We start from the raw sequence: 16,070 nt of genomic DNA, 5'->3' as shown, positions 1-16,070 counted from the left end.
TTTTGTCCCTGACTGTCCTTCCGAACTGTGTTTCTTTTAGTTCAAAATCTGACACTGCTTTTCTCCCAGACTGTACCACATTTTATACGGTTTTTCCAAGTAACTGAATAGGAAATTTAACAAGGATTCCAAAAATGTGCTTAAAACTGTCATTTTCTCATTCCAAGTGGGTTTTACAGGCGATTTTGTCTCTGACTGTCCTTTCAAACTGTGTTTCTGGCAGTTCAAACTTTGACACTGTTTTTCTAACTGACTATACTCGATTTTTTTTTGTTTTTTTTAGGTTAGTAGATAGAAAACTTAATGAGGATTCCAAAAATGTGGATAAAACTGTCATTTTCACACTTCAAGTGGGTTTTACAGGCGATTTTGTCGCTGACTGTCTTTTCAAACTGTGTTTCTGGCAGTTCAAACTTTGACAGCGCTTTTCTCTCTGACTGTACCGAATACCTATTGTTTTCATTCGATTGGCAATCTGAAGCCAAGCCTTCTTCAAGGCATTATTATCCTTGTGTTGAGGGTGCTTAGAATCCCACAAAATGGGGTAACTTTGGACAAAATCAATTAGCGTAGTGTTAAAATCGTTTTCGTTCATCTCCACGGACATATTTGCTTTGCTGTTTCTGTTTTGTTTTCTGTCATGACATCATGACATCATGATTACGACGTTTACGCGCGGAAAATATCAAAATATGCAATCCGGTCCGGATAGGCGATTTTCCGCTGTCCGCATTCCGGATTCATGTGAACCAAGCTTTACTTGAAGGATCACATATTTTGATATAATACCTTTTCGTGCCGCAAATGGGTAAACATCTATGACGTGCATACAGCGTTGACTATACCAAGTGACTCTAGTGGATTCGCGCGGTCCATCTCGTCGTGGTGGTTACGCAACGGCGCCGACGACGTCGCCGTCGTGCCGTAACCTTGGTCAACCAATAACGGAACTCGACTGTCAAGGACGCAGATGCCGGGAAAGTAGCAATCTTGCGAGCGTCGTTCAGCATTCCCAATCTGTGTACAATAAAATCGGATGAGAACCTTGATATTTCAATTATCATCCATAAACGTTAAAGGTTCTAACAGGTTAAATTGCCTAGACCAGTTAGCGGTGCCGTTTTCCTGCATGTCTTCATCAGTTAAATTAGGTGACTGAACTAAATAGAGCGTGTGGTGTGATTGAACGATTTCTTAAATTAACTATTCTTTGATCTACTATAGAAAGTTGATTTTTTGACATTCTGAGGTTCAGCAAAATATACAAATTTATTATTATCGTCAATAAAACGCAGATTATTAGTCAGGCTTATTACAAATTTGGCATCATTGCCACCTGCTTGGCTCCGAATAATAAATATTATGCACCTCCCTTCAAAGCAATGCAAATATTTGTATATAATTGGGCGTTATCTTATCTATTTCACTAGAACACATGTAAAAACGGAATCGAAATTCCCGCCGGTAACCTATATCGCCTTTTTCAACCTTGTTTCGTATTGGCCTACGTGAGTTATGCGATATTTTTCCCGCAAAGTATTTTATTTGCGGTATTAGCTGGCGCAAATTTCCGAAAAACGATAAGGCACCGCAATCAAGGTCGTGTTTAATTACTAACGGGTAAATTTGGCGATGGTTGTGTGGAATTTTATTATCATAATTTGATAAAAATGCCGTTCGTCATCCGAAAAAAATCAATGTACTTGTACTGCAAAACTTCATAATGCTTTTGTTAGAGTTTGCACGTTTTGTAGTTACACAAGTATAATCAAAGTAAAGCTGTCGGAGCCAGCAAATTATTGTTTAAAAAGAATAGATCGTTGTTTGTGGCAGCTATCAGTTCATTTTTCATACGGTAGGCGGCGCGTCGATTAGTTGACGGCGTGTGTATCGCGCGCAAATGTGGGAGTGAGGTTAAGAAAAGAGGAGAATTGTTGGTATAACCAAAGAAGGGAGATATAACAGGTTTTGGGGTTTTCCGAGTATTTTAAGGACTCTTGTTCTTAAACCAGTGTTCTTTTTGAAACGGGTTGTTTTATTGTGCCCACTCACCAAAGACCGGACAGTGATTACCATGATCATCTTACGTACTTCAGGAAGCGGTGTTTTCTCGAGATGGCGCGACAAAAGCCTTAATGTATACAGTTATCATAAAAATTATTACAATTCAAGAGTTATCGCTTCTAAACAACAAAGCATTTTCCTTCGGATTCATAAATCGCAAATTCGTCCCTGGAAAAGCCGTCATCAACATTGTCTAATACGGAACCTTGATTGAAGCAAATTATTACGCCACCATATACATTTCCGCAATTTGTCTTTACTTGATGTATGACTTTATTTACTTGAACGCATGCGTGTTATGTGAATTCTATGGGCTGGAAATTGTGAATTCCCAATTAGCGTCATCACTGTAATCATCAGCGGCAATAAAAAATATGCGCAAAAACCGACGACCTTGTCCTTGTAGATCCGTTTTCAATTTATCATAAAAGCAATAAAATGACTAATTGTTCTAATCGGAATAGCAAAGCAAATAAACATTTTTATTGCGATTACGCTACGGAATAGTTTGCTTAACCTTGTCACCAGCACACACACAAACATTTGCCAGTGTTTAAATCGAAATAGGTTTCAATGAAATTTCATCCAGAGATACAGACAGATCTAACAGACTTTAAACCAGTGCTTCAAAAATGAAAGGAATATCTACAAAACCTCTCTCCTCAGTCTAAAAACTATTAGCGACACAAGATTTATAATTCCATTGTTAAATAGACTATTAAGCAGCAAAACTTTCTTCGCCGGCATAGGTGAAGGTTCAAATCAGAATGATCGAAGAGGGAGAGGGATTTCTAATTTCTATTTAAAATTATACCTCTCCCCTGACTGTATTTCGTCCATAACCGGGTTTCGGGGTCAGTTTCACTTTTCAATTTCGGTCGCGTCGAAGAAAGACACAAATCTTGCCGTTTTTTGTTGTTGTTTTCTGATGTTGGCCGCGGATTATATCGTTCACTCAGTGAAAGTAAAATTTCTTCGAGAGAGAAACTCGAGTAGGTTGCACGAGATGCTGGGCACTTTTGGAAAATTTCGTGATTCTGCAGTTTTTTCCTGACGGTTTTGTAGCTAATAATGAAAGGTCGAACAGCAGGAAACTAGCCTACGAGCCGGATCGCTTAAAAATGCATATTAATCTGAACAGGGAAATGTTTGAGAGTGGATAATGTCAGGGTCTCCGGTCACAATTTATGCATATTATGCATTTTTCTAAATCTTCCTGACCATTATATTAGATAATAAAAGTGGTAATATTTGCATGATAGGCTAAATGCTATCTCTAGTAGCACTTTAATCAATTATGCTAAACATTTAACGACCAAACACCTATTGCAACAATACCATTCTCCACTTTGTACTCATTCTATACTACTTATACAGGGTGTCTTTAAAAGGTTTGTACAAAATGCTATGACATATTCCTGGCTGATAAATAAATAAGCCGATTTAACGCAACTTACCCTAGTCTGAAATTCATCCGTTTTTGAGATACAGAGAGGTAAAGTTAAATTGTTTTTAAAAATTTATTAAATATTTTACAATCTGGCAGCCAGAGGTATTTTGAGATGCAAAACCCGAATTTCGACACTTCCAATTTGAACCAAATTTTAGGTGACATAACAGTTCTTAGCAGGGCAGCAGCAGGAGTACCTTTTTTGCTTTAAAATGTTTAAAACATGATTTTCTTAAAAAATAAATAAGAAAAGTACACCGAGAAAAAAAGTTACAGTCACTTAAAACCATCAGAAGTACACTGTAAAGCGCCTTCTAACGGCCGCAGTGAAAATGTATCCAAATTTGAGTTTCATATCTCAAAAAACCCATGGGTACCAGATTTGAAAGTAAAAGGTCACAAAATTAACATTATATTACCAAGTTGCTTTAAATCGGCTTATTTTGATGTCAGGAATATGTCATACGATTTTGTATAGACCTTTCAGAGATACCCTGTATAATCGAACACGTGAATTGTTAACAAGCCCAGGGTGCGTATTCTTGAAACGAGGGAAGGGAATTATCAAGAGAAAAACCTGTAGAATGTGACAGAAACCCGCCATTGTCAGCTTCTTCTGTCACATTCTATGAGAATTCCGTTCCCTGCTCTCAAGAATTAGGCCCTTGGTGTGACAGCTATCATAAGGTCTGTTCGCAGAGAGAATCTCCAATTAGTAATCAAACAAATAAATACATCCATTGGTCATAAATCAGAATACGTCATAGTCACGTGAGCATTCAACCAATCAAACTTGACATTTACTGTTTCTGAGTTAGAAACCAGTCAGAGCTTCTGCGAACAGACCTATAATTAACCGATCTCCTACAAAAATGACAGCTAGCAACTTATCATTATCAGTTAATTTTTTTATAGTCTAAAAAAAAAATGACTGATAAACGAAATTGAAATGTAAACTCGACAATCCCGTTGTAATAATGTATCAAGGTCCAGTTTAAATACACCAAAGGTCATCCAATGACATCGTAAACAGTTTAGCACTACAAATAGGTTCGGCCTCGGTTTTTTCACACGAAAACCCGCCCGAGATTGCTTTTGAAGTTTGAACAGTTAAAAAAATATTCGATTTAGGATTTCCGGGATTCAATTTTTTTTTTCAAGGTATTTCTGAAAAAATGTTTTCCCTTGCACCAAAATAAAAAGAATTATGTGCCGTTTGTTCTGTAGCCGAAGAACAATCAAGGGATTTCACGGCCAGAGAGAAAGTAGGACAGTTTTCCAGGTCAGGGATATATTTCGGGAGTGAAGTATTTATGTACGTCCTTTGGGCCAAACTGGAAGCTTTATCACTGATTAAAATCGACTTTTTGTTTTCCATTTTCAGGTTAAAAACGTACAAAAGGTTTTTAATAAATCAAATGTTTCAACTTTCTGCTTGGATTGAATAGAGTTATTAATCCTATCCAGGTCACCGCGGGATATTTAATATTTGTGCTAAGGACGTTTTCAGATCATTGAAATTTGATACTGTCGCATGTGTAGCTGCACCGAAACTATTCAATTTTCTCTTCAAGTATACATTTTTTCGACTTCAAGGGAAACTTTGTGTTCTACTATTCCACTGGAAACAGACACATTTTCCGTTCGCGCAACGATCTTGACATTTTCCTACATCGCACACGCTAACTCTGATATTAAAAATATACACCCTTGGCCCCTCACGTGGACGTCACGAACTCCGTAACTATCCCTTTTTTTAATCAATTTATAGACGTTTATTTAATCGATTAGAAATGTTATAGTTCCTGGTTGTTTGTTTTCCTTGTTTTTGTTCACCATACTACTTGTATATTAACGTTTGTGTAATGTGGTATATTTTGTGCGAAATGCACCAAATTACGCGTTTTACTTAACAAAAAAATGGCACACCCCTTGTTTATAACGTTTCAAAACTATCAACTTTTACGTAACAATAAAAATGCCGGCACAAAGGAAGAGGAAGGTCGAGCTATTTTAAAATGAAAAAACAAATTCAAGGTTGAGCTGAAGTTCAAGAGCACGCGAACAGTTAAATACCAATTTGGAAACGAGCCTAAAATCAAAAAGAGGAAATTCAAATAAGGTTGTCGCGTTCAATTCAAGGTTCGGGAAGGAAACAATGGGTGGTTGCTGTTGTTCTGACGTCAAAGATTAAACGTAATTAAAGTCTTGCTTGATTTCGTAAAGGGACTAACCGTTGAACTTTCGACCTACACAGTGATGTTCAAGTAACAACAAGAATTTTTAGAGTTGGTCGGTCTTGAACTTTAATACATGCGGGTCCGACTGCCTTGAACTTTTAATGTACTTTCTTTGTCCGTTATCGGGGTATTTTCGTACCGTATTTACTAGAAGCAGAGTTTGAAAAGTTTCTTATCGATTGCGGTGGCATTATCGATGCAAAGAAAAATTAATCAAAGGCCACAGTAAAAACGTATCCTATTTAACTCGCATTAAACAACAGAAACGTAGCACAATAAAAAAAAAGTTATTTTAATGGAGATTGGATCGTTGCTCTTGAACTTATACCGACCTTGAACTTAGTCATTACAGTTAAAATTGAACGCAAACACCCATCGCGATAAGACAAGCTGTTGCTTATTGTTTGTGTCGATGGCATTGTGTCTCGACCGTTACACCAACAAATAATGATGATTCTTCATTTTGCTTTTTTCTTTCGCCACCAACAATTTAGAAAAGTTAGTAGAAAAATAGCAGTTTTGTAGAGTACATTTTGCTGATGCGTAGCCTAACTAGCTTCTTGTTGTACTTTTGTTGGAGTTACTCATTTTCTCTTTGTTTATTGGGTCTTCTGCCTCACACAAAAAAGGTTTGTTGGAAAAATGGAACACCTAAAAATCACCACCTTTCGGTGGAAAATCTACCACCGTCTTCAGAGAATCTAAAATAGAACACAACGGCAGAACACAGAAAACAACAACTTAATAAATATTAAGGTGAGATTATAAAACTATAACTAACAACTAACAATTAAGAACTAGAAATTAAGAACTATAGAACCATCATACCATTTATAAAACCAACTAAATTAACACGGACAGATGTCAAAAAGTCATCTCGTACGTTTGTTGGTTTGAATTGTTTCCATTGTTTGCCAGTTGGTCTTGAGATTTGTGCTTGTGTATATTTTCATTTGTTGTCTTGACTTAAATCCAGAGTATGTCAAGTAAGTATTCAACTCTGTTTAAGTTAACTATACTGATTGAAGTAAGTAATGTAAATCGTGTATTTATAATGACATTTTTAAATTACCGCAAGTTAAAAAATTTGAATTTATTTACAATAAGCAAGATCCAGGCTTTAAAAATAAAGTCATGAAAGAGACGCGGGAAACCATTGGGGTAATAGTTAATAAGAATCCTAAGGCTTTGCGAACAAAGATGGACTGTCTTAAGGAATAAGTTTAACACTGTGAAGAGGAGTATCAAGGAAATTCCTTCTGGATAACCAAAACAAAAACGTCAAAAAGGAAAACGTGCCCGTGCTACTTTTTGTAACAATTAAACTAAGAAGTTAAAAGTTGAGCAACTCTTAGTTGTAGTTGTTAGTTCTTAATTGCTAATTTAGTTTTTATAAACCAATACTCATGATTCTTATATGTAAACTTTTTAGTTTTCTAATTGTTAGTTTAGTTGTTAATTTTTTTTTATAAACTCAGCTTTAAACCTGACAATGTTCAATTTGGAATTCCGAGAAGGGTTTTGTTAATGAAAATTGACATAAATTTTGACTTTTGTCATTCCAATAGGAAAGGTTATCTCTATTGTTGTAGTAAAAGGTGGGTTTTATAATGAAAACAAAATTACAAGAAATTTCAGTTTTGTTTGATATGACCAAGTGATATCTCCTCAGACACAGGAGTCATAGTTTAACCTAATATATGCACTTTCTTTTATTTTACGTCTTTTTGAAAAAGTTTCTATGTCTATGATACTATATTCATTCCATTTGACTCTATGATCATTATCAAACGCGTGTTGGCATATATTAGATTTGTGGAAGTTTCCAGTTCTTAAATAACTCGTTTTTTTAAAGGTCTGGAGGTTTCAACAATATAAAATTGATTGCATTCGCAAGGAATTTTATATATCACGTTTCTTCATTTTCATTGTGAGGTTTTGTTTTAGTTAAGTGTGATCTTAATGTGTTTTGAGTTCTAAATAATGTTCTGATGTTATATTTTTTAGCTATTCGTTTGATTTTGTCAGAAATACCTGGAATGTAAGGAATAAAAAGGTTTGTAAAAGGTAAAATTTGATTTTGATTTCCAGATGGTTTTGGATGTTCTAAATCCCTAAACATTTATTAATGAATGTTTCAGGATAGTCATTTTCTTTTAGAACATTTTTAATGAACAATTTTTCTTTATTAAATTTTTCATACCATTATTGGATGATTGGATTTGTAGTTTAAATATCTATTTGTGTGAGTTGGTTTTCTGTATACTTTTGTTTCAAATTTGTTTATGTCTTTTTTGATTAGAATGTCTAAAAATGGAAGTTCGTTATTTTGTTCAGTTTCTGTTGTAAATTTGATTGTGGGTTCTATTGAGTTTATGTTTGTTAGAAATTGGTTGAGATGATCATTACCGAATGGATATATTGAGAAAACATCATCCACCAAATTGTTGGTTTATAATTAAAATTATTAATGTTATCTTCTTCTATTCTTCTAATATTGGAGACAATGGAGAACCCATTGCCATTTCAGAATTTTGTTGGTAATAATCATCTTCATATTGGAAGAATGTTGTTTTAACACAAATTGTTAAAAGTTCTAAAATAGTGTTTACGCTTAAGCTTGTACGTTCCCCAAGACTTTAATCATTTTGCAATTTAGATCTAACAATTGAAAGAGTTTTGTCAACTGGGACGTTTGCGAATAAACCTACCAGAATATGATTTGGATTAATGTCGATATGTTTGAGTTTTTCAAGAAAGTGAGCAGAGTTTTTTATGTAAGAATCTGTGTTACCTACTAAAAGATTTAAAATGTTTAGCAAGAAGCGAGCTAATGAGTGAGTAGGCGAATTTATGCTACTCACAATTGGAACACCATAAAAATGTTATGTGGCGTAAGATTACGCCTCTCAAGATCAGAAAATTGATCTCAAATTTTGTTGGTTTAAGTGTTTGGTAGTACCAGAAGCATAGCGCATAATATTGGACTTACTAATTATTCACTTAATGCGATTTTTAAGAAGGCAATCATGGTTAAAGTGGGACTTTTTTAGACTGAAATTAACGCAGAAACAAAAAGCCATCGATACAAAGAAATAAGAAAGCGAGCCGTAAAATATCGGTCTGTACCTAAACGAGATTATCGTGGGCTCACCGAAAGCTGTTTTCGACTGATTTTTAGGTCCATTTTCCCCCGAGAAAGTACAACAATGGCGGCTTTCACTTTCCCTCAGTTGCGATGTGTGTTTCCAGGTCAGGTGACCTCGATCGAGCAGCACATCTGCATGACTCTCTCTTTCAACTGATCGCTTCGTTTCGAGCTCACACCTACTCCTCCTGATCGACAAGGAAACCACCATTGGACTTCCTAAAGGTAAAGAAAGAAAATTAACTCGAAACTCTTTAGGAATACGGTTGGAAATTAATGAGGGGACGATTTGTTCGGATCATTTCCTGTCTTTATTCGAAATTTGGGGTCAGCAGCGGCGAGAGCGTGACAGAGCACGGGGGACGAGATGATCCACGTGTGGAACTGTTAAAAGGAAGATAATTATTTCGATTCGGTCTGTTAAATGTGAGTGAAAAGTGCCGAATCATCCTTGAATTTGAAAGACATTTTTTTTTTGTTCGTTTCACCAACGTTTCTTTAATAAGACTTATTGACCATCATAAATTCACCTGCTACAACAAATTACCTAACTACTGTAAATTCAGTAATATTATATTGGATATCTGAGAATGCGGTAGACGGATACAATAACAAACCGACCTCCTAGAGCAATAGTTTATTGAAAAACTCGCTCTTGAAAGTGGAATCACCTTGCAACGCACACTTACCACAGTCTCAAGCTACGGGGCGATCAATGGCGTCGACCTTCTGTTACCTTCGACCTCTGTCTTTGGTCGATTTGCTTTTACTTTTCACTTCCTCGTCATGATTCGTTGTTCGTTAATAATCAAGCAAAAAATTGATAACTTTCACCCGGATCAAATCGTCAGTTGTTATTCAAATAGCTGAATGAACACCACCTGAAAAGGTACACTTGTCATTAATGAAGCCAGCAAGTATTTTAAACTTATGACGTGTAATTTGACAAAGCAAATCTGATTTCTGTAAGCTCCTAGACTAAAGCCCATCTCTGACACTCTCATTAAAACTAAACTATACACACTTTCTTTTACTTTTACTCTCTAAATTCAAACGAAATTTCTACTCGACTGGTTGCAGTATCGCGTCTTGTGTGCCAAGCAGAAAAAAATATAGTAATTTGTCGTGATCCACTTTTGCGACACCCAGCAACCATTTCGATTTAGTTAATTGAACGTATGGTTCATTTAGTTTGTTAAGATTGCTGTGACATTAAACCAGTTCAGTTAGTTAACCAGCGCAACCATAAATCACACGCATACTATAATAATTCCATATCGCATTCAAGTTTTAACCTTCCGAGTGACTTCTATGCGCATATATTATCGTTGTGAACAAAGAGATCGTTTCCTGGTCATTTTTAAGGCCGTACCGGACCGGAGTCATTCAATTCATTTCATTGATCGCTCTTCAGGGCCAACGCTTTTAGTAAAAAAATACGTTTGCGTTTTAGTGCGCTTGGTGTTACTACCGAGCCCGTTCACCTTGCTTGCGATATGAAAATGGCAAAAATTCAAAGTGTAAACCGTGCACATCCAAAATTAATGATTTTTTTTTACCTGTATAATTTGCATAGTAGAAATGTTGCTAATTGTAAAGTTTTTGCGATTTAACACAACTTTGCGCAATATGTACAGGATCTTTAACTGGGGACTGACCAATCCCCCTTTTTGGGCTTCCCTGTATGTAATTAAAGAAACTGAAATAGCCATTTGATGTAGTTTAAAAAGTTGAATCAAAAAACAAATGAGGGTAGAATATGACATGTTTTACTAAAATAAAAATTAAAATTTCATGGTCATTTTTTAAACTATATTAAATGGCTATTTCAGTACAGGGAAGTCAGAAAAAAGGGGGTTGGTCAGTCCCCAGTGAAAGACCCTGTACAATTCCTACTTGTCGTTCCATAAATAATTTTTAAGTATTTGCATTTAAAATAACTGGGAACTTGACTGAAACCAAATGGTGTGTGTAGTACGACCGTTATATTGGACGATTCATCAAATTTGTATCGAAAATTGTGGGCGAACAATTGTTTTCCGCCCACCCTCGTGCAAAGCAACTATTTAAGATTCGCTAAAAAAATGCGCACATGCAGTTTTTCGCCTTGAAACAATCGACTTCAATGAAAGATTATAGAGACCATTTACCGGAATTTATGGGATTTTATTATTAGATCAATTATACTGAAGGAGCTGTTAAATAATTCATAATTTCGCTTATGTCAAGGCTGTTGGGTGCGCGTCGGCGGACCACTACTGTCCATCATATCATCACATATTCATTGTGCCATTTCCGTATTGTGAATATTGGTTTAAGTATTCACTTTTTCTTCATTAATTGTTTCAAAATATCACAACTACAAAGACCTGCGTTTTCGTAAAATTACATAATTATAACATAATGAAATCACAAAGGTCGCATAACCAACACTGTGGGGAAAATATACCTTTCTAACCTTTGAAAACGTATTAAATAATATGCAAAAATGTGACCGTTACCTTTACATGAAGCCTACCGGTTTTTTCTCTACCGTGGAAGACCTTGGAGATTTTTTCATTAGTCGGGAATTCATTATCACACCCCGTCCACGTGCGCTTTTTTTCTGTTAATTTCTGCATTTTTTTCTGAAATATGGTCTGATGCAGCTTTCAATTTGTTGCACTATCGACTCTGGCCACCTCGACCTTGCAGCTTCACCTTGTACCCCTAAAAGTTCGTAACCATTTAATCTAAATGGGATTGTACATAAATCCGAAAAACAAACTATGCCCAGAAAAATAAACCTACTTCCAATAACTACGTTAATTTCGAAAACAACCTTAACCTTGGTGCCTGTTTACGACCGATATTATTGAAATTGCGCAACCATTGTGGTGTTCCCACCATAAAAATGTATCATTGGAAATCTAGTTTGGATAATTTTATTGACTTTGTATCGCATGACATATCCGAGTAGTTCTACTAATCAACAATAGAGTAATTACCAATTAGAAGTCAAATCAAAGGATGTCATAATAACGAATGTTTAAGGAGAAATCAAAAGTGCACAATGCAAATAATAACATCAAACAACAATTTTTCATGCTCAAATTAAAATCCCAGACTACAAATAAAACATTTTGGGGTTTAGTTAGGTTAGGTTTCCTACTCAAAATTAAAATTTAGCCAGCTTTTAAGTGTAAACAAGAACTTTGGTTTGGTCAGGTTCAAATTGTAAAACAAGCAATTTCCAGGTTACTATATAAGACTATTAATTCACAAAACTGCTGAAAGATTTATTTAAGAACACTTACTTTAGACTCAATGTTTTCACGCTGTTTTCTCGAGAAATACCAGCACCTGCACCAAATTTTTGCCCGAGACTTACCGGTAGCACTTTAATGAAGAGTTTGATACACTTTTAAGTGGCCGGGACGCGTTTTTAGTTAATTTTTTTGGATCAAACTTGAGGATCCACCGCATCCAATTTACAAGTTTGTGATAACAAGATGGCCGACATAAAGGCGGAAGGGGAGGGAGTCGATATTATCGATTTTCTTTAATGCAACCTTTTTTGTGTTAATATACATTTTTTTAATGATTTTTTTAAAGTAATTTACGCACACTTTTAATAATTTTCGTTTTTTTATAGTAAATAGTGGTTTTTACTGTTTTTAATCCTCAACAAAATAGTGACACTGACAGGTGACAGTTGACGTAAAAAAGTGCAGCATTGCCGATGTATTTATTATAGAGTAGTGCTGAGGCATGTCTGTAAATTGTTTTGCACTTGACAAACTCAACTTTTTCTCTAAACACATAGTTAAACATAATAATGCAGTTTAAGTCTGGCTCGTGTTCTTGACAAGGCCGATATTATATTTCTCCTATGCAAATATTGTAGCAAAACCGAAAAAAAAAAACTAACAATGCTCAAGGGTATGTATACGCAAGTAACAGGTTGGATGGTGGAAAATCCTTCAAACTCGTAATTATACGGCATTTCTAAATGGTAACTGGAGCTATTTTTTATGCGTGCCTGGTTCAGGAAGAAGAAAAAATGCGCGTTACCAAAACCACAAAATCCGCTTTCACGAACGGAAAAACACGGCAAATTTACTAACCACCATGGCAAAAGCGACAAAACTCTCCAAAAGTAAATGTCTTCGGCGTTTAATTGACCCACATTGGAACTCGCAATCCGTATTTTTTATTGTTGTGTGTACCTGGATTTAAATATGCATGGGATATAAATTATTGCCGTGAGTTCATGGACCTACTTTCTGATGTTCTATCACCAGTTACTATCACTTTCTTTTATATTACTAGACCGGGAGCTAATACCGACTTGGTTCTTCCTGTATATCAGATCGTAATGACTGGTATAAAACATTGTTACGACCTTGTCCTTTCTGCGATCTCGTTCAAGCTTCCCCTATTCACATTTAACCTTCTTGCACGTTACACAATTTGTAACAATATCCGCATACTTTTGCATTTTTTAACGGTCTTTATGTTATTTATGTGTTTATTTTGTTGAATTATTACAATTTGTGCATTTTTACGTCCTCGCTTTAGGCCATAACTGTCTGTGTTTATATTAATTGTATTTTAATTAATAGTCAATTCTGCCCAGCTCTAGCCACACTGACAGGTGACATTTGATGATCAGTCACTGAATTCCTGCTGTAGGCAAATGGATGAGGCACACAATTGAAACTTTATCAAGACCTGACACGTGTCGTAATTCAATTATTAAAAGAGTTTCCAACTCGTTATCGGATCTGCATTAGCTTCGGCACCTAATTGACCCCTTCTCCCCTTTTGCGTCCCGTTAGTGTCGTTCCGGCTCTGGCCGTGCAGCTGCAGCTGGATGGGATGCAGCTGAGGTCAAGGCTAAATTGCTGGTTTTCCCCACTCTTTCCCTCCTTCCGTGTAGCGCGAAGGCCACAGCTTCGATTCGAAGGGGCGTTTCCAAATCGGCTCACGTCATTGCCAAGGATATCGGGTCATGGAAAGGTCATACTTTTGGTTATCCAACCGCCCACACACAACAATGTCAGTGAATTTAGTTGGCTAGAAAGAACAGAGCTTGCAGGTTATGATTATGGTAAATTCGACTTTGATTCAAAGCAACCTGAAACAATATATTACATTTTCCTATTGGCGCGCACACGATAGTGCACCGTGTTATTTAAATCTTGCACCACTAGTGTGGCCGTGAAGTTTTTGACGTCACTGGGTTATCTAGAATGTAACCAATTCGCCTTTATTATATGCTGCATGAAGACCCGACATGTTGTTTACAGGCCGGCGACACATACAATACCGCAGAACAGATCAAATTCATATGAATTGGTTTGTTCTGCCTGTCAAAGGATGTCATACTGAAATAATATGGCGGCTATTGAAAAACACTTTCATATTTAAAATACTGTCAATGGTCAACTGTTTTAAAAGACTGTGAAATTAAAAGTATATCCAAAGAAGAGAGACAAAAATTGGGAAGACCAACTATCGAATGATGTCACATTTGACAGACACGTGTCACTTGCAAAGTTTTTGTTCATCTTTGTCTAGCCCAGGGATTTTCTAAGTGATTGCCACGGTTCTTATCAAAAACATTATAACGTTATTGTTTGCGGATGCATATAGTAGGCGAGAATTCGCCCGTTATTCACGGTCGCCGACAACGGCCTTGACCTTGCTCCGCCTGGCGGAGCTGCATCGATTTATCCGCGGGGTGACCCCAGATCGCTCTGCCCCAGTTTTGTCACGAACTCACTTGTTACTGCACACACACACGAGTCACCTAGAATCACCCCGGGGTTTATTTTTATCGCCCATATCGGTTCTCGACACGTTGCAGTCTATGCGTGGATAATTTTAAAGCGGTTTTCATTAACCATACTCTTCCTGATTTATGGCGGCGTTCGCGAGATCCTGATTGAGTTTTTAATTCAATCACATCACTTTTTCTGCACAGCCCTAGCAATACAACATGGCTGCCGTGGTAAACTTCAAAGTTTGACGTTTTAGCAAACCACATTTTACACCACATTTGACATTGACAGTCTGAAAAACACGTGATGTTGGGTTAATTTTGAAGAGAAAGCGAGTATACACACTTTCAGGAATACAGGGTGTTCTTTAGTTAAGCTGATATAAAAACTGTATTTCTATACCGTCGTTGATTGGAAATGAGGAAATCATCAACGAGTGTCGAGATTGTCCTCGTTCGCGTTGAAAACAGTATTGACGGTCGCGATTGTGAATGTTAATGCCAAGGTCGTTTCTCGGCATCAGCCAATTACTGCTTTATTAATAAACGGGTGGCAAATATCTCTTTATTTGAAACACACTCAGACATACGAGTTACTACGAACAAAGCGCCCTCTCTCTGGGGTCACATTCCGGCCGATTAAAGGTTAAATTTCACTCAACGACCACCTAAAAACCGTCCAACATAATTGACTCGTCAGTTCTCACACTTTATTGCTTGAGTAAGGTCTGCGAATTAATTGGATCTTTAACCCTGCCTTTGCTATTCAATTACATTTTTAAATTTAAATTGTAACGGTTACAATACACTTGAATTTGCCTTTAATCAGAATTATTCAAATTCGCATCCTTGGAGTGTTCAACCCCCTTCTCCATGTTATATATAAAATGCCTCCACGTGCGCCTATACCCTTTCTGACCTCTCCCCCTTTGGAGTTGAATATTATAACCTCGGGAGTATTGACGTGCACACCACACGGCGTAGTAAATTCAAGGTTCGCCCTTGAACGATAACGGAGATATTTATGTGTAATCATCGTAAACAAGGATGTCAGTTATTAAGTTTTATTAGATAAAATACGTGTGCGTTCTATGGTTAAAATTAGACGCGGACAAGGAGGGATTATATACAATTTTCAAGATTTACATGGACGTGTTAACGACCCTGGAAAACTGTTATTACTTTCACTAGCGTAATAAGTTTGTCTGTAAAGCGCTTTTAATATCATCTAGCTAGACTCACAAAGGAAGAAAAAGGGCCACTTACCTTTGGCTCTAACAATAGTCCTCCTTGTAGCTTGTAAATTGATGTAAAGTTGCAAGTGAGAAATAAGTAAAAGCAGCTTATAAGTCCATTTCCGATGGTTTCCTTAATTTGTTGCTGTTGAAAATAAATGAGATAAAT

At 36.4% G+C, this 16,070-nt stretch overlaps 1 long non-coding RNA gene across 1 annotated transcript; it reads right to left on the bottom strand.

The window, feature by feature from the left end:
• Window positions 1–296: 296 nt before the first annotated feature.
• LOC145728239 (uncharacterized) lies at window positions 297–15,738 on the bottom strand. The gene is made up of 5 exons (XR_014178027.1): window positions 12,199–15,738; window positions 11,404–11,611; window positions 9,592–9,783; window positions 8,909–9,121; window positions 297–1,017 (listed from the first exon to the last, which is right to left on the bottom strand). It is a non-coding gene; the product is annotated as an uncharacterized LOC145728239 (long non-coding RNA).
• Window positions 15,739–16,070: the final 332 nt, after the last annotated feature.

Source organism: Ips typographus, linkage group LG4 (genome assembly GCF_016097725.1).
Source record: "Ips typographus isolate SLU linkage group LG4, UJ_Ityp_2.0, whole genome shotgun sequence".
Taxonomy (NCBI): Eukaryota; Metazoa; Arthropoda; class Insecta; order Coleoptera; family Curculionidae; genus Ips; species Ips typographus.
This window is presented reverse-complemented; position numbering and strand designations above follow the sequence as displayed.